The following is a 27,271-nucleotide window of genomic DNA, read 5'->3' on the forward strand; positions in this document are numbered from 1 at the left end:
GAAAAGAAAAGCCAGAAGAAAGCATAGCATAATAAAAATAATTGTTATATTTGGTAATTGTCAAATATGGTGTTTTAAATATTATTCTCTATTGTCAACATGACAGCTAAACATGGTGTCATGTTTATATTTATGTATTAATAATAATGTAGTAAGTTTTGTCATAGATGTGCCCAATGTTTGCCTTTTGTTGTTGTTATTGTTAAATTGCCTGTTTGAGTCCTTTGCCTACATTTATATTAGAATGACTAATGTATTGATTGGGAATTGTGTTTGGCCGTGAATAACACAAACCTGGAAACAGTGGATTAAATAAAGACTTATTGTTTTCTCTCAGAATGAAAAGTCCAAAAGTCAAAAACCTAGGATTGGTACTGTGTCTCCATGATGCCAGCAGAGAAATGGACTCGTATCTTTCCACTAAGCCACCCTGGCATGTGCTTTTCATCCTTGGGATTATGAGACGGCTGCTTTGCTTCCAGAATCGAGTCCGTGTTTCAGGCAGGAAGAAATGAAAGAGCCAAGGACGAAATGTCCATGCCAGCCAAGTCTGCCCTCTCCCTCCCTTCCCATGCATCCACATATTTTAAAGAACATTTCTGGAAGTCCCATCAAAAACTGCCCCCTCCCTTTTTTTTCAGTTGCCAGAACTAGGTCAGATGATGACTTGTATCCAGGAATTCAGCAGTGTTTGTTTAATCTTTCCCCCAAGCTGGGGTTATGTAGACAGGAATAAGAATGGATACTGGGAAGAGATCAGTAGGTTTTCGTAGCTGGCAAACAATGATGATAACAATATTGATGATGATCATAATAAAAATCATCACAGTTACCATTTATTGTGTGTGTGCTGTGTGCCAGGTGTGTAAGCTCTGTACGTTTTTCTTGTTTAAACTCCCAGATCCTTAAAGTACTTGTGTTGGCACCCATTTAGAACTGAGGAGACCGAGACTCATTAATGTGGAGTAACATGTTGAAAGTCATGTGGGAGGCAATGCAAACTTGAATCCAGTTCTATTTGACTGTTAAGATTGTCTGGGACTGTACTGGCTTTAGCAGTGAAAGTCTCACATTCTAGGACACCTGTCAGTCATGGAACAGTGTGGCAGGGGTCACCTACTGAAGCTCAAACGGTATTAGGGTGTAAGTTCAATTAAGGTTTTTTGAATGATTAATTTAATAAGTATTATTTATCATTTCACATAAGTTTAAAGACTTGCAATACATTAAGAATGCAACCTTTTAGTTATATGTATTTTCTTTTGCTTTGTAGCTTTTATGACTCTTTTTGATATACTGATATTTAAAAATTTTATGCATCAAATATGTTTTCCTTTATAATTTTTTCCTTTGCTTTTATGTTTAGATATTCTTTCCCATGCTATTGACCAAAAGTTATCTGCATTTTCTTCTGGTCCTTTTATAGTCTACTTTGCAATTCAAAGTGTAAAATGGGGATATGCAGGAATGGGCAAGACTTGCATGCACATGTTCCATCTCCCAAGTTTGGGTGAGTGTTTCAAAACTGTATGCTTGTATGTTTGAAATGTTCATCTCAGGAACAGATTTAAAATCCATAACTTAAGGGAATGAAAACTCTTTCCAATGCATTTCCAATGTGCAATGCACATGTATCTGATCTGCAATCGGCAAATGTCAAAATGTGTCAGCTCATTTCATATTCTTTTAAACTATCCTTTGATTAAGGAGTGCTGTATCAACTTATGTGAGCCTGCAGTCAAATCCACCTTCAAATTATTAGCACCTGGTGAGAAATGTCCTTCCCATTCTAAACACAAGTTCATCATGTCTTATTTGTAATTCATTTGATGATTTTGATATATCATTATAAATATTATACGTGACTAAGCCTTTACACTGAAGCTTTGTTCTTGTAAAAATGGCAGAAAATGTGAATTGCATACTCTGTCTCTGATACAGATGTGTGGATCTAGACTAGGCAGGTGTGGTGCTAGGCTGAGTAAATCACCAGTTCCAAATGTCTTTATGTTGGGAAACATGATGTCATTAATGTTTATCTTGTACCACTGGGTCTAACTTAGTTTTCTAGCCCATGGAGTGGGAAAATGTTTGTGAATTCATTGTTATTGACAAATAATTATTAGAAAATAAAATTAATACTCTAGTCTAAATGTTGGCAAACTTTTGTAAAGGGCCAGATGATAGCTATTTTAGGCTTGACTGGCCATAAGATTTCTAATGCAACTGTTCAACTCTTCCTTTGTAAAAGCAGCAATAGACAATACATAAACAATGGGTTTGGCTGTGCTCCAATAAAACTTTATTTACAAAAACAGGTGGTCTACATGATTTGGTCTGCAGACTGTATTTTGCCAACTACTGTGTAGTCAAATAATTGCTTCTTTCACAATTATTTCTTTTTTTTTTCAGAATTCTTTGAAAACTATGTATTAGATTCCTCATTGTTATATAAAAACTGTTTATTATTTCAAAGGTGGAAATTTATTGCTATCCTGGAATATATTAAACAAGTTCTCCTATAATTGATACTTTAAGACTTGAATGTCTTAAAGTTAAATTGGAAAGTCCTTTGCAAATTATTTCAAGGGAAGTATCATGGTGTAAACATTTCAGAATTGTTTTTTGGGAATAGGTTGTGCCAATTGCAAATGAAAAGTTAGTTTCTCAAAGCTTCTCTCATATTAGTGGCCCATAGCTTTCTTCCCAAACAAATCTTTCTATCTTCTGCCAAAAAGCTAGATATAGCTCTTAGTTTCAGTGGGCTCCACGCTTAAAGGCAGGAAAGCATATGGGTGCCATACATTTGTTAGTATTTGTCTCTACAAAAATCACAAAAATTGAACACTCCAGAGCTCTAAATTACAAATTTGGATGGTCTGTCTTATTGCAGATCACAAAGGCAACGTGTGCAAAGTTCATCATATTGCTTCATGCTTTAGTAAATCAAAATGACTGACTGGAACTTTTACATCTTTTTTCGATGGATTCTCTCACGTTATAGACTGTAACCTGTGTGTCAATCTCTAATTGGATATCATTAATCACATTTCAAAGCTAAATACAATTGGGGGATGTAGGTTTTATATTTATATGTCAAAATATGTACATTTTTATGGGTAGGCAATATACAAACATATATGTATATATGAACAAACAATATTTATATATATAATTTTTAATAATCAGCCTCTTATGGGCCCTGAATATGCATGAATTTTTATTTATGCAAAATTTCAATGATATCAGTGTTGAAAGGAGGTTGGAATTCATGCTTTGAAAGACTTCACAGTCCATGATAGGGCTTTTGTTGTTGTTCTTGCATTTTTTGTTTGTTTTTATAGTCTTGGCAGACACTTGTTTATTGTTTGGTGGTTGCCTTATTTTTGGAAGCACCCTCAAAACAGTTGGAGATAATATATTACAAATAAAGTGGATGTTCAAGCTGGGGATTTTTATCTTTGTTCAAAAATAAGGTGTAATGTTATAGTAATAGGACTGAGTTTTTCCTGTTTTATAATGTAACTTCAAAAATTTATAGCATTAAATCCCCACAGGAGAAAGCAGGAAAGATCTAAAATCAACACCCTAACATCACAATTAAAAGAACTAGAGAAGCAAGAGCAAACAAACCCAAACCTAGCAGAAGACAAGAAATAACTAAGATCAGAGCAGAACTGAAGGAGATAGAGACACAAATAACCCTTCAAAAAACCAATGAATTCAGGAGCTGGTTTTTGAAAAGATGAACAAAATGGATAGACCACTAGCCAGACAAATAAAGAAGAAAAGAGAGAAGAATCAAATAGACACAATAAAAAATGATAAAGGGGATATCACCACTGATTCCACAGAAATACAAACTATCATCAGAGAATACTATACACACCTCTACGCAAATAAACTAGAAAACCTAGAAGAAATGGATAAATTCCTGGACACATACACCCTCCCAAGACTAAACCAGGAAGAAGTCGAATCCCTAAATATTTATTACAATAACAAGTTCTGAAATTGAGGCAGTAATTAATACCTATCAACCAAAAAAACCCCAGGACCAGATGGATTCACAGCCAAATTCTACAACAAGTACAAAGAGGAGCTGGTACTATTCCTTCTGAAACTATTCCAAATAATAGAAAAAGAAGGAATCCTCTCTAACTCATTTTAGGAGGCCAGCATCATCCTGACACCAAAACCTGGCAGAGACACAACAAAAAAAAGAAAATTTCAGGCCCAATACCCTTGATGAACATCAGTGCGAATATCCTCAATAAAATACTGGCAAACTGAATCCAGCAGCACATCAAAAAGCTTATCTACCAGGACTTTTTAAATGCTTTAAGCAGTGGAAGGGTCACTGAAATATGTACTGCCTCCTAACATTAATTTCTGAAGAACAACTTTCATTTGAATATGGAAGCTAAGATCTGTTTTGAAAACCTCATTACTCTATATTCATATCTTGTAAAAATACACTTACACACTTCCTTAGAAATGTAATTTGGACAAAAATTGCATTTCCAAAAAGAGTATTTCTAAATAGTCAAGTTTATTTTTAGTAATAAACTAAGTTTATCTGTAAAACTAAGGGGCTGAAATTTAGCCAAACATAACAAAGTAAATATATAAAAGCAATAAAATAGACAATATTATCAACAGGATTTATAATTTTTGTCTTTCAAGATATCCATGGATGCTTTGCTGCTAATTTTTCAGACCAGTGCAAAGCTATATGATTTGATAATAGGAGTTTCCCTCCCAAGTATCTGTAACTTATACAGTGTTATCTTTGTGGGTGGTATGCTGGGATATTCTGAAAAGTCATTCTGTATTCCTCACATAATGGAACCAAGTGCTGGAAGAGAGCAAGAAGAACATAGTCAGGAAAAAGAGAAGCATTCAGAAAAACACCACATGGGGGTTTAAAAATTTTATAATAGTCCGGGGGCGGTGGCTCACGCCTGTAATCCCAGCACTTTGGGAGGCCGAGGCGGGCGGATCACAAGGTCAGGAGATCGAGACCACGGTGAAACCTCGTCTCTACTAAAAATACAAAAAAAAAATTAGCTGAGCGCGGTGGTGGGCACCTGTAGTCCCAGCTACTCAGGAGGCTGAGGCAGGAGAATGGCGTGAACCCGGGAGGCGGAGCTTGCAGTGAGCCAAGATCGCGCCACAGCACTCCAGCCTGGGGAATAGAGCGAGACTCCGTCTCAAAAAAAAAAAAAAAAAAATTATAATAGATTTAACTTGAGGAAGATAAAGTCTTGTATTAACAGATAAATAGAAGCAACTGCAAATATGTTTGAATGGAGACTATGGTACATATTTTTCTTTGCTCCATTTCTTTTTATCTCTTAAAATACATGTGTGTTCCTTCATACAAAAATTTATTGTTAATTTTCCAATTGCAAAAGTACTTAATAAAGAGCACTTTGAAAACAAAGTAAAATAGTAAGAATTACCTATCATTGATGACCTAGAGACATGAATGGTAAAACTTGAATTCATGCCTTCTCTTTTTTCCTTTTTCTTTACTTATATATTTTTTGTTTTTACAGAAAGAGGATCCATCACATCACATGGGTTTCATAAGTTGCCCTTTTATATAGCAGTGTACTTAAATATCTCTGACATCTTTTTTGTCAATGTGTTTTATTCTCAAAATAATTTTAAAAATAGTTTTTATCTAGCTCATTTTTTAAATCTTAAAAGCAATGCATATTTATTGCAAAATAATTCAGAAAATATACGTAAAAGAGATATCGTCTTTGATACTACTGCCAAAAGTTGCTGAAGTTTGTTTTACGGGACACTTGAAAGAAGTTATTTATAAGCCGGGTGTGGTGGTGCACACCTGTAATCCCAGCATTTTGGGAGGCCGAGGTAGGCGGATCACTTAAGGTCAGGAGTTCAAGACCAGCCTGGCCAAAATGGTGAAACCCTGTCTCTACTAAAAATACAAAAATTAGCCAGGGCAAAGTGGTGGCGGGAGCCTGTAATCCCAGCTACTTGGGAGGCTAAGGCAGGAGAATCACTTGAGCCCAGGAGGCGGAGGCTGCAGTGAGTAGAGATCAAGCCACTGTACTCCAGCCTAGGTGACAGAGCAAGACTCCATCTGAAAAAAAAAAAAAAAAAAAAGAAGGTATTTATGCTAAAATAGGTTTAGGAAATTGGGGGTTAAACGTACATAAACAGGTTTTCTTTTACCACAGGACTTCTCAGAGGCTTTAATATGCTGATGTGTACTATGATATTCACACAAGGGAGGTAAAATGTAGTTTCCCAAACTTATTTGACGAGAGAAGCTTTATTTCAATAGATTAGTTTTTCTTAGAACACACTTTGGTATACAGTGTTCTTTACACACACACACACACACACACAGGGGCATACTCGAACAATCTTTATTTACTTATTACTAGGTGATTAATAATTGGATAATGAGCTTAATATATCATGGTTATCTATTCACATTAATAACTGATCCACATCATCGTTTTAATGGCCGCCAAGTATACCACTGTTTTCATGCATCTTAACTTTTCAAAACAACTTATTGATGGACATTTAAGCTGTTTTCGTTTTTTTGCATTTGCAAATCATGCTGAATCAATACCTTTGTACATTTCTGTATATTTGTTCAATAATTTCTTTAGGGTATACTCCTAACAAAGAGACTGCATGGGCCTTTTCATCTTATCTGTATTCCCAGATTAGTTTCTTTGCCTAGGAATATGACAGTTTTTAATACATTTAGGATAGTTTTTCATAATTAGGATAAAGAATTGTCCACTCATGAAGTATGAATAGGATCAGAGTAAGCTGTCAGAAAAATAGTTTCTTAAATACTTGCAATTATTCACAAGAGTAATATGCATTTATGAAGGAATAATTATTAACACTTTCTAGGATGGAAGCTTAATATAAGTGATGTAAAAAAATTAGAAACCAAATTCCAGAAATATTATTCTCCCCCCTTCCTTCTACAGAATAAAAAAGGTTAAAAGGAACAATACCTTCCGAATTTTAAATGAAAAAGAAACACATTTTAAGTCCCAGTTAAGACGTAGAAATAGACCCACATTTATTTGTCTCTTCTCATTAATTAAAACCTGAAATACCCCATCCAGTGTTTTATGACTACTTTCTATCAAAAATCCCATAAGTTATTGCATTGGAGTTTACATAGGCTGAGATCTCATCCCGCTTTGAATAAAAAGTCAGAAAGCAAATCTGTTTGATCAGATTTGCTCTGAGTATTGGAGTCTACACTGAAGCTTTTGAACAATTATATACAGGACTGAGCAAAGGCTATTGTTTGCTTATGTGGTAGATTGGAATCGCGAATGTTAATGTTATCTGCAAGAACACTTTTTAATTTATATCAAAATTGTATAAACAGGGTCACCAGTGCTAAATGGGATGTCAATGACCTATGAAGATCAGAAAGTAAGCAAAGGTCTTAAAATAAGCAAGTAACCTGAACACCTTGAGAATTGTTGTATATTGAAAGGCATTTGTTTACATAAAGAAAGGGAAAATTACTTAGTGCTAATTCAGTTTGTGGCAGGCTCCTTCTTTCTCAATCCATCAGCAAAATTGTGATGGACCAAAGTTTCACCCTGTCTATTTTAAAGGGCTGTGGAGAAAACCAACATGAACCAATGGTTCATTCACGTCCTTTGAAATCATGGGCATTCAGAAGCTACTTCCTTTATGGGCTATTTAACTTCAGGCCAAGTTCTTTTTTTCAGGATGAGCATCACTGAGGAAAGAGGATAGCCAGGAAACTTGAATAAGATTGAAGGAGTAAGATACAGCCGGCAGGAAGAGGTAGGTAGATTCACTGAGGACATGTTCAGGGATTTCTTTGAAGCCCAAACTCCCAACTTTAAAAGGAATTCCAGACAGATGGAGAACAAATGGGAACATGTTTTGGGGTGGGTGAGCCACATGTTTTGGTTTCAGGGGTGAAGGAGTGATGCGTCCAAAAAATGTTTGTGTAAAAAGAGGAGAATGAATTAAGAAAAAGAAACACTATTTTTATTATGACTTATTAGATACATATGATTATGGATCTGAAACTGAGGTAAATTAAAAATTCACCAAAATATTGTCATCCTCCCTTATCCTTGGGGATACATTCCAAGAACCTCAGTGGATTTCTGAAACCGCAGGTGGTGCCAAACCCGATTGCTGTCAATTGAAACACATTTTTGTTCATTTCTTCGACAAATTTAATGCCTTTTCTATCTTAATTATTTATCAGACCCTGTAACCTTAACATTTGTAGCTAAGGTGTGACAGCAAAACTGGTACAAATTTGTTTTTCCTTCTTCACAATTTAATGGATAGAAGATTTATTCTTACCATAGATCTTAGCAGATCTTAGCATCCCCAGCATAGGATTTTTTTCTTTCCTTATTAAGTCTAGAACTTTCATCTTTTCACTTAAAGGAAGTATTTAATACCTTCTTTTTGGTGTATTCGAATGGCTAACATCATTACTCTTGCCTTTCGGAGCCATTATTAAGTAAAAGAAGAGTTACTTGAACACAGCACTGGGATGCTGCAAGAGTCCATTTGATAACCGCACCAGTTACTATTAATAGGTGACTGACTGGAGGGTAGTGTAGACAGCCTTCCGAGTCACCAAGGACGTGATTCCAGAGGCAGTGTAGTCTAGCAACTATGGCTCTGTGGTCATACTGCCTAGATTTGGATCCAGACTCTTCAAGTTACACTGCATGACTCTCAGGAGGTAATTTGGCCTCTCTGTGCCTGACTTTCCTTATCACTAAAATGAAAGTAATAATAGTTTCCACCTGCTAGGTTAGTTGTAAAGAGTAAATGAGCTATTAGGTGCAATGTGCTTAGAACAGTGCTTGACACATGTAGTAAGTCCTCAATGAACGTTAGTCATTTGTTTGAATAAAGACCCACTAAGCTGGATATACTTCTTGTTCTCCCTCCCTTCCCTCCCTCCCCCTCCTTTGCGTTCTTCCTTCTTTCCTTCCTTCCTTCCTTCCTTCCTTCCTTCCTTCCTTCCTTCCTTCCTTCCTTCCTTCCTTCTTTCACTTTCTCCTTTCTTCCTTCCTCCCTCCCTTTGTCCCTCCCTCCCTCCCTCCCTCCCTCCCTCCCTCCCTTCCTTCCTTCCTTCCTTCCTTCCTTCCTTCCTTCCTTCCTTCCTTCCTTCCTCTTTCTTTCTTTCTTATCTTTCTGTCTTTCAACAGGGCCTTACTTAGTGGCCTAGGCTGGAGTTCAGTGGCTCAATTTCGGTTCATTGCAGCCTCATACTCCTTGGTTTAAGCAATCCTCTCTGCTCAGCCTCCCAAGTAGCTGGGAACACAGTCGTGTGCCACCACATCTGGCTAATTTTTTGATTTTTTTTTTTTTTTTGGTAGAGATGGAGTCTATGTTGCTCCTGGGCTCAAGAGATCCTCCCGCCTCAGGCTCCCAAAATGCTGAGATCACAGGTGTGAGCCACAGGGCCTAGCCACCATTCCTTTTGATATCTTAATTTATTTGGTTCTTAATGACTGTTTTTTTGTCAAGAGTCACTTCTCAAAATATAAAGTCTATTAATTATTTATATTTGAGTGGACCCACCCCAAAGCTGCTATCAATTAATAAATACTACAGCAGGGTTTAATTTGTTTCCATATTTACTCAATGGGATACCACTTTGGGGGAAGAGCAAGAAGTGCTGAACCAGTGGGAAGCATCCTAGGACAAACCTAACCCACCCTTTTCTACTTTATACTAAACAGCCCACCAATTATAATTTTGCTAATTACAAGGAAAATGTTAAGCCTACAATTTTTCATGCAAAGCACTAAAGAAAGAACATGCTAATACAATTCTGTGAGATAAAATAGAAGGTTGTGATACGTTTTCTGGCTCCTTGCCTGAACCACGGGAAGAAAAAAGTGTCTTATTTGAAGGCAGTCATGAAAGGGGAGGAGCTCATGAAAGAGTCGCATAGGTTGATTGTGAAAAAGATGATGTGGAGGAACTCCAGAGTCTCTGTTTTAGTTGCATGCTGTGGAAAGCCAAGTTAGCATAGAGCTGAGGATGAATTCCAAACAACCACATGCTTGAGGCATCAAAAGACAGAGACAGGAAAGGAAGGACAGGCAGGCGCGAGCGCGCGTGCGCGCACACACACACACACACACACACACACACTCTCAAAGGAATTATTTTAAAGCAGTAAACGTGTCTTTTACTGAAATACCAAATTTTATTTTATGGGTTTTTTTTGTTGTTGTTTTTGAGTAATATATGTCAGAGAAGGGCACTCTCATCCTCTCAATGTTTGAGTTTGTTCCAGTGTTGATCCAATCCTAACTGCAAGATTTGTTCAGTGAACAAAGACATGCATCTTTAAAGCCAAAGGTCGTTTCCCTAAAACAGTGATTCTCAAACTTTTCGATCTCATATCTTTATACAACTTTTTTTAAAATTATTGAGAATTTCATTTTGTTATTATATCCATTGATATTTACCATATTAGAAACTGGAACTGAGAAAAAACTACTTATTCATTTATCTAAATCCCATTTCACATTTTGACAAAAATTTTTTTTTTTTGTGAAAACATATTTTTCAAAACAAAAAAATAATGAGAAGAGTGGCAAAATGTTCAGCTTAATAGATGACAGACTCTCATATCAGTTTCTCAATTTAATTTGTATTTCATGTCATGTAGTCTCTAGAAAACTCTGCTGTACTATAATGAGAGAACAAGAATGAAAATGGAAAGAACACTTTAGTATTTTGGGGGAAATAGTTTTGAATTCATAGACTTCCTGAATGTGTCTCAGGAATACCCCGGGAATCTCCATACCGCACTTGGAAAACTACTATCCCAGGACAAAGTCGTATGCTTGGTCAAGACTGAGTGGCCTGATTTAATTGTTGCTGTTGTTATTGCATAACTATAGGTTATTGGTTTTAAAAAGCCCATCTCTTCACACTCTGAATTTGGAAATATCTTACATTGAGAGTGACTTACGACAGCTGTTGGCCCAGTGGCAGTTGTGATGTAGTTATTACCTGCTCAAGCCTGAATTTGGTCATAGCTATTCATATATCATCTTTTTTATTGAATTATCTGCATTGTTGTTATTATGTGTTCAGAGTTTAATTGTCATTTAAAGTCTCCTTCTCTTAGAATTTATAGTATAGTATAGTTCTGAGATGAGAAGTTACTATAGAAGCAGAAAGGCAAGAAGAGAGCAGTGGGGCATATATTTGACATTAAGAAAGCAGTTTTGGGAGAAGGAGTAGGATTCTATATTTTCTTGCACAAGAACAACAATGTGCTTCATGGTTCCAAAAAAGGTACTAAGTCCACACGTATCTGTGGCTGAATTGTGTGTGGTTAGTGAGAAATGTGCAAAATGATTGCCTTTCATATGCCAAACCACACACCTGAAGACACAAAAACTTGCCAAATCTCTTGGTATCGAGGAGAGATGCTGCTCAGCAATGAGAGGATGATGTGACCAATTTACGTGTCATGCAGGATTATCATTAAGGTAGGGTGTCATTACTTAATTGGCAGCCTTTTTCCTTTCTTAGAGGTTCATGAAATAATTCATGTCTTTCCATTGATGACACCTTAGGTTGGATACAATACTCACAACGACATTTTTAACTGGTGCATTAGTTTCCTAGACTTGTGGTAACAGGTTACCACAAACCAGGTGGCTTAACACAACAGAAATTTATTCACTCACGGTTTTGGGGACTAGAAGCCTGAAATCAAAGTGTCAGCAGAGTCATGTACCCTAACACTGGTGGAATCCCTTCTTTCCTCCTTCTAGTTTCTGATGGTGGCTGTAATTCCTTGGTGTTTCTTGGCATGCAGGTGTATCATCCCAGTCTTTGCTTCTGTCATCACAGGATGGTCTCCTTGTGTACCTCTGTCTTCACATGGTGTTTTTCCCTCTTTGTAGGGACACCAGTCATATTGGATTAAGGGCTCACCCTACTCCAACATGACCTCATCTTAACTAATTACAACTATAAAATCTCTATTTCCAAAAAAGTCACATTCCGGGGTACTGGGGGTTAGGATTTCAACATGTCTTTTGGGAGGCTATAATTCAACCCATAGCAACAGGTAAGGAACATAGCATTTCTATGTCTGTGGCAGAGAAAATTCTATGAGTTTCCAAATTCTGTTTTGTATCCCTCTCTCCTGGGCACAATAAAGATTTTATTTTCCAGTTCCCTTGCAGTAAAGCAAGAGTGTGTGATCAATTATGGGCAATGAAATATGAGAATAAGTGGCATGTGTCACTTCTGGGCTGAGGCAGTAAAAAGCTGCCGTGTGAGTTTTCAGTTTCTTGATTTTCCTCAGGTAGTGAGTGTAAGAGCAATGTGTTGAGCTAGCAAACCCACAAGATCATAGCAGCCTGGATCTCTGAGTCACTATATGGATGAGGAAGCACTACACTGTTGAGTCTGACCTAAAGCAATCTTTATATTGTGAGAAATTTGTGTGTGTTAAACCACTGAGATTTTGGAGTCATTTGTCACAGAAGCATAATCTAGTCTATCCTGATTAACACATGAAGATGCACCAAAAGGTAGAGGATGGCATGAAGTGATGAATTTCCAATTAACTTTCTATAGCCATATCTATAAATTCTTTCTAAGGATGAAATACTCCTTTTAACATTCAAAAATCAATCAATGTTACACACCACATCAACAGAATAAAGGACAAGAACTACATGATTATCTCAATAGATGCAGAAAAAAACATTTGACAACATCCAACACTTTGTTATGATGAAAACACTGAACAAATGAAGACAAGTCAACTTTCTCAACCTAACAAAGGGCATCTACAAAAAATCCATCACTATGATCATATATAATGGTGATTTCCTCCTGAGATTAAGAACAAAATGAGAATGTCCACTCTCATCAGTTCTGTTCAACATTTGTACTGGAGGTTTGCTAGCCAGAGCAATTAAGCAAGAAAACAAGATAAAGGCATCCAGACAGGAAGGGAAAACGTAAAACTATTTTTATTCACATGTGATATGGTCTTACGTGTAAAAAATTTTAAGGAACCCACAAAAAATGATTAAATATAATAAATTAATTGAGCAAAGTTGCAAGGTACAAGCTCAATATATGAAATCAATTTTATTTATATGTATTAGCAATGAACAAGCCAAAGTGAAGTTAAGAAAACAACTCAATTTATAATAGAATTAAAAGAATAAAATTCTTGGGAATACATTTAAAAAGTGCAAGATGTGTACACTGAAAACAATCAAACATTATTGAAAGATATTAAAGAAGATCTAAATAAATGGAAAGGTATCCCATGTTCATAGATTGGAAGACAGTATTGGGTTTTGTTTGTTTGTTTGTTTACTTTCTTAAGTTGTATTTTAGGTTCAGGGGTACATGTCAAAGTTTGTTACATAGGTAAACTCATGTCAGAGGGGTTTGTTATACAGATTATTTCATCACCTGTGAATTAAGCCCAGTGCCCAATAGTTATATTTTCTGCTCCTGATAATATTGCTAAGGTGATAATACTCCCCCAAATTGATCTATAGATTCACACAATTCCTATTAAATTCCAGTTGCCTTTTTTTTTTGGTAAAAGTTGATAACTAATGTTAAAATACATATGGAAATTCAAGGAACCCAGAACACCTAGAACAACCCTGAGAAACAGCAAAGTTGGAGGACTTACTCATCAGAATAAAATTAACAGGCTCACACATACTGCCTTTCAGAAAAGCAACATCTTTATTTTAAACATAAAATTAATATATTCTTACTTGTACTAGTCAGGATAGGCAAGGTCATTCTTCATGAACAAACTCTCCAAATCTTAAAAGTTTAGAATAATAAGAGTTCATTTTTTACTCTAATTAAGTGTCCACTGGGGATTGGCTGAGAGCTTAGATCCACATCTCATTTCCGAACCTAGACTGATGGAGCCGTCACTATCTCAAACTTGAGCCACCATCTCAGGGTTTTGTGTCAAGAGAAAAGAGCTCAGAAGGATCCTGCACCAGCTATAAAGCATTCCAGCCTGGAAGTGACACATACCATTTTTGCTTATAATTCTTTAGAAAGAACCAATCACGTGGTGCCACCCAACCACAAGGAGTCTGGTATAATTCTTTCATGGGCTCCCATAACAAAGAAATGCAACTCTGTAGTGAAGAGATAGCTTATCTCTTGTAAGAAAATCAAATGATACAAAACCATTTCACTCAGTAATACCCTGGAGATTATCACCGTTAACAAGGTGGCATATATTTTCTAGACTCTTGTAGGAATATACATATCCACACATACACAATTTAATTTTAAAAATCATACTAGAAATGTCATTCTAAAATCCGTTCCTCCCTGGGCCCCCAATCATATAACAGTCACATTTCTCCACAAAAAGACATATAATTTTACCTCACATCTTTTAGCTGCTGCGGGCTAGGATGGACTGTGATTTACTTCATTTACTCTGTATAGAGTTATATTTAGTTTCTTTCTAGTTTTTGATATTATTAAACACTTTGTAATCAATACTCTTGCACATGTATCTTAGCTAACAGTAAAGGTTTATGACTGACTGAATAAAGATGTCAACAAATGAATGAATGAAGATAACCAATCACCAGTGATTTAAGACTCCAAACACACCGTGAGAGAAGTAAAAAATGCATTATTCTAACCTTTTTCACGTTGTTCAGCATGTTCCAGAATGGCAATAAAGGCAGAGGAATTCTTAACTAAGCTAATGTAGCAGTTCATTCACATTAGCGTTTCTAGAGTTCATTGTACCCCTGGATTCCTGTTCAAGTAAAAAATTTTTTTATTATAAAACTTAATATCCACTCTGAGAGCCTGTGGAAATAGAAAGTAGATGGCAATGTTATTGCCGGAAGTCTGAAGCTCCCAAGACATGAACAAGATGGTAATGTGACCCCTCATTTACTTTTTATCTTCAGCTTCAATTTTTTAGTCATCATGTATCTAGAATGACTAGTGATTTAAATGAGAAATTGGAATCTAAAGATAATCTGAGTTTTAGTAGTTTAAACCAATCACCAGTGCACCAGCTTGAAAAGCTTTGTGACTTTGACTGTGGAGGTATTTACAGTCCCAGGAGGAAAGTGTCTTTGGCAGCTCTCAGTTTTGATGGGTTAAGTAGTTTGTAGTTGGTTTTGGAGAGGGTGTTACTGTGGAAGATAAATGAGTTCCTCAGTTTATGAACTTACTCCCCAGGCTGCTCAACTCAGCTAAGCTCTCCTGGCAACTGCTCGATGGGGTTCTCACTGTGAGACAGTCAGCACCGTGCTTGAAGCCCTGCAGGAAAAACAAACCCCACTGAACCAACCAAAATACTTGAGAGAACTTCAGTAGTTTCAGTAAATCCTAAATCAGAGAAGAAGATGGGATGTGTGTGAGTGTGTGTGTGCGTGTGCGTGTGTGTGCGTGTGCGCATGCATGCTTATCATACATCCTTATTCACATGAACTTTATAAGGACTCATCATAAAAGATGACTGAAAGCAACCAGAAAAACATTCTTCTTAGGCTGATCTATTTCATTTTCAATTCAAGCTGTATATAGTATGCATAGCGTATTTTAAAGATCTGTTTAATTTTGGCAATTATATTTGAGTAGTTATTTTCTTAGTCTGTGTGTGTGTGTGTGTGTGTGTGTGTGTGTGTGACAAGGGGGTGGGGGAGGGTGGAGAGAGAGAGAGAGATGGAGAGAGAGAGAGAGAGAGAGAGAGAGAGAGAGAGAGAGAGAGGGAGAGAGATTTGGCCAAGGAGATAATAAGGGGGAAGGTAAATAATATGAGGAATTGAAGCAAATTATTATGTCTGATTTGGGAATATAGAACAGGAATGTATCAATTAACTAGGAATGCACTACAAAATGCCATAGATTGGGCTTATTTCTTACAGTCCTAGAGACAGAGAATTTTAAGATCAAGGTTCCAGCAAGGTAGGCTTCATTCTGAAGCTTTTTCTCATGGCTTGTAGGCAGCCACCATCTGAATGTGTGCTCACATGACTTATTTGTATGAGCACATGGAGAGAGAGAGGTGGAGAGAGGTGTGGGGGGGAGGAGGCAGCACATTAGCTCTCCAGTGTGCTTTCTTGTAAGGGCACCAATCCCATCATGAGTGCTCCTCTCATTACTTCATCTAATCCTAATGGTCTCCCAAAATCCCATCTTCAAACACCGTCACGCTGGGGGTTAGGGTTTCAACCAATGAATTTAGGGATGCACAAACATTCATTCCATAATAAGAGGTGTTAAATTCTTTGCTCACTAATCAGTCCCCAAAAATTTCCTAGGAAACTGAAGTTTAAAACATTTCTATTTTGGACAATCTCCAGGTTAAAAATCTCCACTCTGAAAATGATGTCTACACAAACATTCTTTGTTGCCCCTCCATCTTACACAGGGTTGAACGTCTTCACTTTCATTCCCACCCTGATCTCTTACATCAAATCCTTGTGAAGTTTTTAAAATGGTAGAGTCAGAAAAAGATTAAGGAAAGAAGCAGGGAAAAGCAAATTTGAGAAACTGTTTCCAGGGGCCAACCCCTGGATACTCTCCTGTTTGCCAATTTCCTACTGCTGCTACCCAAACCTTTAATTTGACTTCACTTTCTTACCTGTCTGAAATTTGACAATTAACGATGCATCTAAGCTAACAAGCATTAACATTTTAAAAATGCAAGTGTGTGTGTGTGTGTTTGTGTATGTGTTGAGGAGAATGTCATGTTAATAGACTATTAATTATTTTGACAATAGTAGGATATTGGTCAATCCAAGTCCTTTTCTTTCTAGCAGATAGTTGAAGCTAACTGCACTGAGATCACAGAAGTTGTATGAAGAGGAAGAGATGGAGTATGGAGAAGTGGATATGGGGAGAGGTCAGAATCATGCACCAATGTGTTCACCCCAGTACATATGGCAACTCAAAAGGCTCATTTCCCATAATGGACACTGTATAAATATTTGTTGGATGAGTGAAATGAAGAAAGACTATTGAAGCGTCTTTGCGGTAAATACTAAAAGTTGGGTGTTGGGTCTTATAAAACGATGCTGACACAACATAACAACTTCTTTTAACCTTTGCCAAAATTTCCTGAGTGTAACTCCCTGTTTATCTTTCTTTTGATTTTCTATCAGTACATCCTGAGCTTGATCTTGGGGGTTATCCGACATGTTATTATCACTTAGATAAACTGTTCACTCTCTGTAACTTGCACCTGAAAATGAACAAGGCCAGCCTCTTGCAGAAAAGGGATGACCTTTGTCATGTGCATAATTTACAAATATTTTCCCCATTCTGTAGGTTATTTATTCCGTTGATGGTTTCTTTCATTGTGTATGCAGAAGCTCTTTTGTTTAGCTAGATCCCATTTGTCAGTTTTTGCTTGCAATTGCTTTTGGCATCTTCCTCATGAAATATTTGCTTGTTCCTATGTCCAGAATGTTATTGCCTAGGTTGTCTTCCAGGATTGTTATAGTTTTGGGTTTTACATTTAAATCTTTAATCTATATTGAGTTTATTTTCATATGTGGAATAACGAAGGGGTCCAGTTTTGATCTTCTGCATGTGGCTAGCCAGTTATCCCAGCACCATTTATTGAATAGGGAATCCTTTCCCCATTGCTTGTTTTTGTCAGCTTTGTTGAAGATCATATAGTTGTAGGTGTGCGGCCTTTCTCATAAGGGCTCTCTATTCCGTTCCATTGGTCTATGTGTCAGTTCTTGTACTAGTGCCATGCTGATTGGGTTACTGTAGCCCTATAGTAGAGTTTGAAGTCAGGTAATGTGATGCCTCCAGCTTTTTTTTTTTTTTTTTTTTTTTTTTTTTTTTTTTTTTTTTTTTTTTTTAGGATTACCTTAGCTATTCAGGTTCTTTTTTGGTTCCATATTAATTTTAAAATAGTTTTTTTCTAGTTCTGTGAAGAATGTCATCGGTAGTTTAATAGGAATAGCATTGAATCTATAAATTGCTGTGGGCAGTATGGTCTTTTAAATAATATTGATTCTTCCTATCCATGAGCATGGCATGTTTTTCCATTTGTTTGTGTCATCTCTGATTTCTTTGAACAGTGTTTTTTAATTCTCTCTGTAGAGATCTTTCACTTTCCTGGTTAGCTGTATTCCTAGGTGTTTTATTCTTTTTGTGGCAGTTGTGAATGGGATTGCATTCCTAATTTGGCTTGCAGCTTGGTTGTTGTTGGTGTATAGGAATACTAGTGATTTTATCCTTTGCTTTTGTATCCTGAGATTGCTGAAGTTGTTTATCAGCTTAAGGAGCTTTTGGTCAGAGACTACGGGGTTTTCTCAATATAAAATCATGTCATCTGCAAAGAGTAATTTCCTCTTTTCCTATTTGGATGCCCTTTATTTCTTTCTGTTGCCTGATTTCCCTTGCCAGGACTTTCAGTACAAATGTTGAATAGGAGTGGTGAGAGAGAGCATCCTTGTCTTGTGCCAGTTTTCAAGGGGAATGTTTCCAGCTTTTGCCTGTAAAGTATGTTGCTGGCTGTGGGTTTGTCATAGACGGCTCTTATTACTTTGAGGTATGTTCCTTCAATACCTAGTTTATTGATAATTTTTAATGAAAGGGGTGTTGAATTTTATCCAAAGACTTTTCTGCATTTGTGGTTTTTGTCTTTAGTTCTATTTACGTGATAAATCATATATATTGATTTGTGTATGTTGAACCAACCTTGCATTCACTCAAGTAGGGATAAGGCCTACTTGATTGTAGTGGATAAACTTTTTGATGTGCTGCTGGATTCAATTTGTCAGTATGTTGTTGAGGGATTTTTGCATTGATGTTCATCAAGGATATTGGCTTGATGTTTTCTTTTTCTGTTGTGTCTGCCAGGTTTCAGTATCAGGATGATGCTGGCTTCATATAATGAGTTAGGGAGGAGTCCCTCCTTCTCAAATTTTGGAATAGTTGCAGTAGGAATGGTACCAGCTCTTCATTGTACATCTGGTAGAATTCGGCTGTAAATCCATCTGGTCCTGGGCTTTTTTGGTTGGTGGGCTATTTATTACTGATTCAATTTCAGAGCTTGTTATTGGTCTGTTAATGGATTCACTTTTCCCTGGCTCAGTCTTGGGAGGGTGTATGTGCTCAGGAATTTATCAATTTCTTCTAGATTTTCTAGTTTATGTGCATAGTGGTATTCATAATATTCTCTGATGGTTGTTTGTATTTCTGTGGGGTCAGTGGTATTACCTCCTTTGTCATTTCTAATTGTGCTTATTTTGATCTTCTCTCTTTTCTCCTTTATTGTCTAGCTAGTGGCCTATCATTTTATTTTATTTTTTCAAAAAACACAACTTCTGGATTCACTGATATTTTGAATGTTTTTTCCTGTCTCAACCTCTTTCAGTTCAGCTCTGATTTTGGTTATTTCTTGTCTTCTGCTAGCTTTGGGGTTGGTTTTCTCTTGGTTCTCTAGTTCTTTTAGTTGTGATGTTAGGTTGTTAAATTGATATCTTTCTAACTCTTTGATGTAGGCATTTCGTGCTATAAGTTTTCCTCTTAACACTGCCTTAGCTGTGTCCCAGAGATTCTGGTATGCTGTATCTTTGTTCTTACTACTTTCAAAATAACTTCTTGATTTCTACCTTAATTTCATTATGTATCCAAAAGTCATTCAGGGGCAGCATACTCAATTTTCATAAAGTCATATGATTTTGAGCAAATTTCTTAGTCTTGATTTCTAATTTGATTTTGCTGTGGTCTGATGGAGTGCTTGTTATGATTTCAGTTCTTTTGCATTTGCTGAGCAGTGTTTTGTGTTTATGTGATTGATTTTACAGTATGTGCCATGTGGCGATGGGAAGAATGTATCTTCTGTTGTTTTTATGTGGAGAGTTCTGTAGATGTCTAGCATGTCTGTAGATGTCTAGCAGGTCCATTTGATCCAGTGCTGAGTTCAGGCCCTAAATATCTTTGTTAATTTTTTACCTTGATGATTTATCTAGTACTGTCAGTGGGGTGTTGAAGTACCCCACTGTTATTGTGTGGGAGTCTAAGTCTTTTTGAAGGTCTCAAAAAACTTGCTTTATGAATCTGGGTGCTCCTGTGTTGGTTGTATACATATTTAGGATAGTTAGGTCTTCTTGTTCAATTGGATCCTTTACCATGATGTAATGCCCTTCTTTGTCTTTTTTTGATATTTGTTTGTTTAAAGTCTGTTTTGTGTGAAATTAGATTGCAACACTTGCTTTTCTTCTGTTTTCTATTTGCTTAGGAGATTTTTCTTCTTCCCTTAATTTTGAACTTATGTGTGTCATTGCATGTGAGGTGTGTCTCTTAAAGATAGCATACCAATGGGTCTCAGTTCTTTATCTACCTTGCCACTTAGTGCCTTTTAATTAAGGCATTTAGCCCACTTACATTCAAGGTGAGTATTGATACATGTAGATTTGGTCCTAGTATCATGTTAGCTGGTTATTTTGCAGACTTATTTATGTGTTTGCTTTACAGTGTCATTGGTCTGTGTACTTAAGTGTGTTTTTGTAGTAATTGATAATGACCTTTCCTTTCCACATTTAGCGCTTCTTTCAGGAGACCTTGTAAGGCAGGTCTAATGGTGATGAATTCTCTCAGCATTTGCTTGTCTGAAAAGGATCTTATTTCTCCTTTGAATATAAAGCTTAGTTTGGATAGCTATGAAATTCTGTGTTGGAATTTGTTTTCTTTAAGGATGTTGGCTATAGGCTCCCAATGTCTTCTGGCTTATAAGGTTTCAGCTGGGAGGTCTGCTGTTAGTCGGATGGGCTTCCATTTGTAGGTGACCTGACCTTTCTCTCTAGCTGCCTTTAACATTTTTTCTTGCATTTTGACCTTGAAGAATTTGATGATAATGTGTCTTGAGGATGATCTTCTTATGAAGTATCTTACCTAGGTTCTCTGCATTTCCTGAATTTGAATATTGACCTCTCTAGCTAGGCTGGGGAAGTGCTCGTGGATGATATCCTGAAATACATTTTACAAGTTGCTTATACTCTCCCCATTTCTTTCAGGGATATCAATGAGTCATAGATTTGGTCTCTTTACATAATCCCATATTTCTCAGAGATTTTGTTCATTCCTTTTTATTCTCTTTTCTCTATTCTTGTCTGACTGTTTTATTTCAGAAAGCCAGTCTTCAAGCTCTGAGACTCTCTCTTTCACTTAGTCTATTCTGCTATTAATACTTGTGACTGCATTATGAAATCCCCGTAGTTTGTTTTTCAGCTCTGTCAGGTTGGTTATGTTCTTTTCTACACTGGTTATTTTGTCTGTCAGCTCCAGCATCAGTTTACTGTGATCCTTACCTTCCTTGGATTGGGTTTCAATGTACTCCTGCGTCTCAATGATCTTTGTTCCTATTCATATTCTGAATCATATTTCTGTCGTTTCAGCCATCTTAGCCTGGTTCAGAACCCTTGCTGGAGAGGTGGTGTGGTCATTTGGAGGAAAGGAGGCACTCTGGATTTTTGAGTTGTCAGGGTTTTTGCATTGTATTGGTTCCTTTTCATCTTTGTGGGCTGACGTTCCCTCAGTTTTTGAAGTTGCTGACCTTTGAAATGGGTTTTTTTCTTGTTTTATCTTATTTGATGACCTTGTGAGTTTGATTGTGGTATAGGGTTAAATTCAGCTGACTGGCTTAATTTCTGGAAGATTTTAGGGGGCCACTGCTCAGCTCCCAACTCCTAAACTGTGTGCTCTAAATCTGGGGTACTTGTATCTGGCTCCAACTTTGTTCTTTGGCTCCTCAAGGTTAGGAATCCACTGTGGTGGGGGTGCTGAGGTGGTCCCAGACTGCTGGTCACTACACTCTAATTGGTAGTGTCATCCAGTTTCATAGTGTGGTGACAGTGGAATCTGTCCTAGTTCATATGTGCTAGCAACAGCTGCAGTGGCAGTGAGGTGGGGTGCACCCTCCTCAGCTGCAGCAGGGTGCTAATGGATGCCAAGGTGCCTGCCTCCGTGCAGGTATTCACCACAGTAGTGGAGGCAACATGTCTCAAGGGGACCAGTGGCTCCTGTTGGCAACTGTGTTTACAGTTGTGCTGATGGTGGTGTTGGCACGGGGTGGAGCACCGGCAGGCACAGGTCTGTGTGTGTTCTCTGCACCGCAGGCCGGGGTGGTCGCTCAGGGCAGGGGAGGGTCTGCTGTTTTCTGTACCTAGTTTCACTCTCGCAGCAGTGTTGGTGCAAGAGCAGGGCACTGGTGGGGTTGGGGCTTACTGGCTCTGTGCCTGTCAGGACTCCGACTGCAATGGCAGTCAGTATGGGGAAGTGGGATGGGCTGCACTCTCACTGCAGCAGGGGCAGGGCAGGGTGCATGCACATGCAGCATTGGTGGGGTAAGGAAGGCAATACCGGCCTGTGTACACAAGTCCAGCAAAATAATGTGGGTGGTTGCTGTGGGCACAGGGGAAGCTGCTGTGTGGGGAGTGGTTGAGCTGGTGCATGGCCATGGGGGCCACCCTGCTGGAGCACTACACTGGTTAGGCATGGTTGCCAGTACAGGAGCCATGATGTGGGTTCCCAGGGCACCCGAGGCTGCCTTGCAAGCAGGCCTGGCCAGGCTGGGGCGGCAGGAGAGGTCAGCAGACCAAGGAGTGCCCAGATCAGACCAGGCTGATCTGATGGGTAAGATCAATCTGTAAAGTTCAGGTCTGACAGTTCTTTTAGGGCTAGAGTCTCCTATGGGAGCTACTTGACCCTAGGCGGATGGCTGTCTCTGGTTGTGCTTTGCTACAGATGCAGTGACACCAAAACATCTGAGTTCCACATCATTGCTGCCCCTACCACTTCTCTAAGCAGCTCTCCCTGCCAACTTGAGTGGTGGTCGAGGGGTCTCCTCCTGCAGTGATTCCAGAGCCCTGTGGTGAGAGTCAGTTGCTCCTTGCCAGGAGTTACTGGAAGCCAGGAATAAGTCCTGGTGTGCAGTAGCCCTGTGCAGGGTTCCCAGCTTTGTCTCCCTTCAGCCCATCTTCTGTGTCTTCCCTCTGTCCATCCTCGGGGCCTTCCCTCTGAAGATCTGTTAGGAGATGTCTTGGTCCCTCTGTGGCAGCTGTTCTAGTTGGCTACCTCTAGTCGGCCATCTTGCCCTCTCTCTGAATCCATACTTTCTATGGAAAGATTTTCCTAGCCAAACCCATCTTTGGCTTAATTTCATTGATATATTTATTTTTATGTAACCTTTAAAAAAGTGCATTATAAGTTATCTTTAAATTATCTATAAATTACCTATCTATAAATTACCTTAATTAAGTTATCTATAAATTACCTACAATAAAATACACAGATCTTAAAGGTCCATTTGATGAATATTGACAGTCACAGTTTCATGTGTAACCACCACACAAAACAATATATAGGACATTTCTATCATTCAGAAACTTCTATCCTTCCACGTTACTGTCAACTGCCACACCCCACTCACATACAACTGCTTTCTAACAACTATAACTAAAGATTAGTAGTGTCTGTTCTCAGACTTCATGTAAATGGAAACATACAGTATACACACACACACACACACATATATCTATATGTTTCTGTCTTCTTTGTATCAGTATGATGATTTTGAGGTTCATTCATGATGCTTTGTGTAACAGTATATTGTGCCTTTTTACTGTTGTGTAGTATTCCCTTGCACAGATTTACCTGAGTTTTAAAGGGGCTTCGCAGGAATAAGAACCTTTTCTCAAAATATGAATTAGAATATAATGACTGAAAGAGAAATGTAGAACTAAAGGGCAGAATGATCTGTGTTGAGTACTCACTGTGGATTTCCTGTCATATTTCTCTCCTTATTTAGGGACTCATCATTAATAGTGTCAGTGGATTTCTTCTTTCCTCTGTGTGTCAACTGCAGACCTACACTTGATAGCATTTTGGCCACTAACCTTGCTTAATCTTGTGCTAACCCTTTTGCTATCAATTTCAGACTCCCACACCTGGGTGCCAGACCCACACAACTGTTCCTATCACTGCTACTCCAGCTCCTCAGACATGCTATCAGCCAAGGAACTCCTTTGCCCAATTCCCTCTAAGAACTGCAAGATGCAGCAGCAGTCCCACATCCTCGGCTGCATGTATCTGGCATGCAGGTGTTAGTTTTTATAGTGCACCAGGTGGGAGAGATGCCACTGGAGTAGGCGAGGTTCCCAGGTCCCTTTTTTGGGGATTGCTCTTTTCGTGTCCTTGCACATACTGATCTGACTGTCAAGACAGACCGAGCTGGGTAGCTGAGGACAGAGAGGAAGGAATAGTGCTCTTCATCTTGGGACTTGTCTTTGAGAGGCAACTGAACAATTTTTGATCAATTACTGAATAGCACAAGCCTGGATTCTTCAGAGAGGTGATTATGACATGAAATAAGCACACTCTACAGGTGTTTCTTGGATGCATAACTTCAAATATACAGTTTTAAAGAAGTCATAAAATAAGTGATTTTCCCAGAGAAACTGAAATTACATTCTGAAGAGTGACTTGGCATGATGTCCAGTTAGTTGATATATGACTTCTTGCAGGTATTCCTTTGCATCCCTGCGGCAGTGAAGAAAGCCATTACTACCAGGGAGAAGCGTGGGATTAGTCAGTGACACATGGCTGTCACCACTTGTCTTACACTGTTATTAATTTGTTTAACAATTCTGCTTAGCCATTTATTCACCCAGTACTCCTTAGCAGCAAGGAGAAACGTATCAGGGCAACCAAGCCATGGCTTGGAGCCACGACGTGTATAAATGGAAGGGTTAGTTTCACCCTACTGTTCTTTTCTTCCCCATCATTCTTTCTCCTCTCTTGAAACTCAGGCTCTCAATGGGTGACCATCATGTGGTATATTTACATAATGGGATAATATGCAATGATGAAAAATGTGTAAACTAGAGTAACATGTATCGAAATGTATATATCTTTAAAAGTATGGAGTAAAACAAAAACTAAATCACCTATGTACAATATGATGCCATTCATACAAAATTTTAAAATATGCAACATGATTCTGTATGTTGTCTAGGGATAGTTATATATATGTAAATCTATAAAAATATGCTTCAGATTAATATCCTCCAAATTCAGAATCAGAGTTTCCTTTGGCTGGGGAGTTGGAGAGAGATGCACTTGGAAGGAATACACAACTATGCTTGTAATGTTTAATTTTCTAAACTAGGCCATGACCCAAATGTATTTGGTACATTGTTATTCAGATATTTTTACATATTCAAAAATATTTTACAATAAATGAATAAAAATTAATTAATAAAATAAGATCATTGTTGGTTTACATTGTCTAAATCGTTAAACTTCCAAAGGTTTAATATTCATTCATTTTCACCAGCTGCCAAATTCAAGATTTTGGCAAAAAAATGAGATTGGTATGGAAGTGGGTATTCTCTTTTTTCTCTGATTTTACAACCTTTTAATGTCAATGAATTATTATTAGAAGGCAGTTTGACCCTCTGAGACAAATACATGGTATTATGTACACCTAATTAATGATATAGGACACAGGATTTTAGATAAATGCTGGTGTAACCCCTTTTCTCATAGAATTCTGCAATTCCTGTATTCATTTATGAAATATTTATTGAGGCTGCTATGTCTATTGCTGTGGAGTAGGTATCAGGACAGGTGCAGGTAGAAAAAAATGTCACTTTACAAAATGTGAAATACAAAATGAGAAGTAGAGAAAAAACCATGATGAATTCTAGCCAGCTTGGAAAAAGGAAATGCAGCAAAGTACAATGGACAGAAACCTGTCAGGAGCATCTGTACAAGAATGGATAAATGGGGTGTGCTAAGTCATTTCACTTTGTCTGAGTCTGGTATGGGGTGCTGCAAACTGGACATGGGTCAGGGCCTTCTGGAGCTGAGATCAAACCTCTCAGACCTCAGCCCCGGGCTTGCATTCCTTTCTGGATTATCAAGATCCTGTAGCTCAGATCCTGTGAGAAGAGCCCTTTGTCTAATGAGAACCTATGACAGCCATTCTGGGGACCATGCTGGCCTGGTCTAGAGCTGTGGGCAATGCTGACATCCAGCACACTTGAGGATGCAAGGAGCACCCTATGAGAATGGAGATGCAAAGGCAGAGGAAGAGAAATGATGCAATTTCTTTTTCAGCTAGGGAGAAGTATAGCAGAAATGAACGAGATCTGTGAGGAAATTTATATTAGGGGATAAACAAATGAGTTCTGTGCCCGCCTCTTTAAGTCTCTTCAATGCCATGTTCATTTCTCTTTTTTGATTACCAGGTAGTGCTGTCCTCAGTCTCTTGGGGCATACTTCTTTCCCGATCTGGCACAAACGACCCCTCAGGGCTTAAAGACTTGCGAATGATGGATGATCAAGGTATGCATTTCTTAATCAAGCTGCTGTATTTGCCCATCTAAAGAACTGTTTAAAAAACACATCTAGCAGATCTCTGCCTCCAATGCTCACATATTATTTAACTCCAACGTTTACTTTTGAAAAATCTAACTAAAATCTTATTCAGGCTGTGACCAAAGGAGAGGGCAGGCTAAAAAATGTCCTATGCAGGTGAAGGGCATTTTTTTTTTTTTTAAATTTTCAATTCAGTTGCTGATTTTGTTAGCTGCTGTTCTGACCTTCCAGCTAACTTCAGGATTGTTTCGGTTAAGATTGAAAATGTAAATTTGCATGGCAAGAGTGCTTTTCCAAAGGGTGCTGTTTAGATAGCTCTTCAAATTGTTGGATGATAATGACTATTGTCCCTTACCTTTCAAAGCTGAAGGAAGGTCTGCAGCCTGTTTACCTGCCCAGCTTATCTAGTGAGAACCTACCACGTGTCCAGCCATGGGCGGGGTCCTTTCTACCCAATTAAACCCCTCTGCCAGAATAGCAAAGATCAAGTTTCAAAAATGTTATTCTCACATATTTACAGATATTAGGGAGCAACCCAACAAAAAACAAACCAATATTGGTAATGCTATTCTAGAACATTCAACTTGTTTTACTCTTGCTGACATTTTCCTTTGGGAAAAGTAGTTTGATAGTGAAGATAGTGAAATGATGGGACTTTACAAGGAGATCAGATCCACAGATAAAAAAAAAAAAAGAAAAAAAAAAAAAAAAAAGAGCCAGATGTGCAGGCCCTTGTCTGTAGTCTCAGCTACTCACGAAACAATAGTGGGAGGATTGCTTGAGCCCAGGAGTTTAAATCAGTGTGGGCAATGCAAAAAGCCTTACC

At 38.0% G+C, this 27,271-nt stretch overlaps 1 long non-coding RNA gene across 2 annotated transcripts in view; it reads left to right on the plus strand.

Moving 5' to 3' along the window:
- The window catches only part of LOC119627259 (uncharacterized), a 442,819-nt gene that overhangs the window by 50,732 nt on the left and 364,816 nt on the right, over positions 1–27,271 (plus strand). For both annotated transcript variants that reach the window (XR_005243376.2, XR_005243374.2), the window contains exon 2: positions 26,316–26,412. This is a non-coding gene — a long non-coding RNA (uncharacterized lncRNA). The remainder of the gene's footprint in view (positions 1–26,315; positions 26,413–27,271) is intronic.

This window comes from Chlorocebus sabaeus, chromosome 14 (assembly GCF_047675955.1).
Source record: "Chlorocebus sabaeus isolate Y175 chromosome 14, mChlSab1.0.hap1, whole genome shotgun sequence".
NCBI classification, from domain to species: Eukaryota; Metazoa; Chordata; class Mammalia; order Primates; family Cercopithecidae; genus Chlorocebus; species Chlorocebus sabaeus.